The sequence below is a fragment of the Bactrocera latifrons genome, unplaced genomic scaffold (assembly GCF_001853355.1).
Source record: "Bactrocera latifrons isolate USDA-ARS-PBARC rearing strain unplaced genomic scaffold, ASM185335v1 scaffold_53, whole genome shotgun sequence".
In the NCBI taxonomy this organism is placed as follows: Eukaryota; Metazoa; Arthropoda; class Insecta; order Diptera; family Tephritidae; genus Bactrocera; species Bactrocera latifrons.
The window spans coordinates 32,676-34,320 of record NW_017537190.1 but is presented as its reverse complement, the minus strand read 5'-3'; the positions used below and the strand labels follow the sequence as shown (position 1 = coordinate 34,320).

Here is a 1,645-nt window from a genome sequence, read left to right as displayed (position 1 = left end):
TAAACTGACCTGTTAACCTGCGAAGGATATTAGGGCTTCGGAAAGTCGAAGTTAACGTTTAAACCGACCTTATCAAAATTGAGTTTTATAACAATGACTAACGTTTTGAGGATATTTCGCACATAACTGTAAAACAAATTTACCGGCATATATACATACATACAGCGAAAGATTAAATGTTAAAGGGATATCATTATGAACCGATGACATCGACAGCCATTGTGAAAAATCAAAACGATTACATTTACTCATACATTCCTTTCACTATTACTATGAACTGTCAAGCAAAGCGAGAAAAGTATTACTTATGTAAGTACATTAGAGCGGGTCAATTTATAGGGAGCCTGAATAACTTTGCGTAAGAGACTATAAGTCTAAAACTGCTTTCGAACCACTGATTTTTTAAGGCGTACTTTTTGAAGTTTATAAAAATTTTTCGTCAATTTTTGAGTTATCCGAATGAAATTTAGAACGTACGTGCATTTTGATGTTCTGTTGATCACAACTCCATAACATATCTTTCATACGACTGATTATTCAGATTTTTCCAACTTCGCCTTAAAAATTGCTGACACGAAACCGAATTTAGACCCATAGTTTATAAAGCAAGGTTGTTCAGAATAATCCGCAAAACAATTCCAGCGTACGTGTTTTTTTCTTTTTGGCGGCCTTTAGAACGATCCGCTATAATGTACATAATATATGAATCAGCCATTATTGTGTAGACCAATTTTCATAAAAACAAAAAATATTATTTTCAAGGCTTTGACAATATTTACAGTTATTCAAGTTCATAGTATGAATTTCATACACATATACACACACACCAGCTTACAAATGTAAACATGAAATATTGATATGTAAATGTAAACAGGCTCTGTCTAACTGTTTGTCTGTATGTCTGTGGATGGTTCTACGAATAAAACGAAAAAGCGAAACACAGCATTCAAGAACAAAACGCATAMAATACTATACATTTTCGAAATGGCCCGAAATATTGCGAATGTATTGAGCGAATGTGAGCAATTTAAATTGAAACGAAACAATGAGACCGCCGGTTCTTCCTTTCAGTTTAAAAACGGCAATCGYCGACACCAGACCGATATTTAGTGTAGCTTAGTTGAAGACAACAACAGCAAAACTAATTGGATTTACATTTTATTTGAAAATCGTGTAAATTGTATCAACAAATTTGAAAAAAAAAAAAAATTCAGAGTTGCATTACTGCGTGTTTGGAATTTTACTTTAAAGTGGTAAACAGGTGTGTAAGCTTTATAACGGCATTAAGTGCACTGTATTTAATTGCGCAATAATCGAAGTTATTGGAGGTATTCACAAATATAGTTTTCAAATAAAAATAGCCAAAGTTGGGAATTAACTATATATAGTATATACATATGTACATGAAAATATTGATACATACTAAAAATATTATTATAAGTAGGTACTTTTTACGGTAATAATTTCGGCAAAATGTTCGTCATGGAAATAAAAGTGGTAGGAAAAGCTTTAAATATGAGAAATTTGTGTGAACAATTTTGCTTATAAAATTTTTATAAATAAATCTTCAGTGTGTATTTCCTTTTCTCGAGATTATAAAATTCCAGCAGATTCATCGAAATTCTAAGAACACAATTTTCGCTTT

At 31.5% G+C, this 1,645-nt stretch overlaps 1 protein-coding gene across 1 annotated transcript in view; it reads left to right on the top strand.

Annotated features, from left to right (window-relative positions):
- Positions 1–988: 988 nt before the first annotated feature.
- The window catches only part of LOC108974123 (adenosine deaminase CECR1-like), a 6,202-nt gene continuing 5,545 nt past the window's right edge, over positions 989–1,645 (top strand). The window contains exon 1 of the mRNA XM_018941774.1: positions 989–1,261. The gene's annotated coding sequence lies outside the window, so the exon portion shown is untranslated. The remainder of the gene's footprint in view (positions 1,262–1,645) is intronic.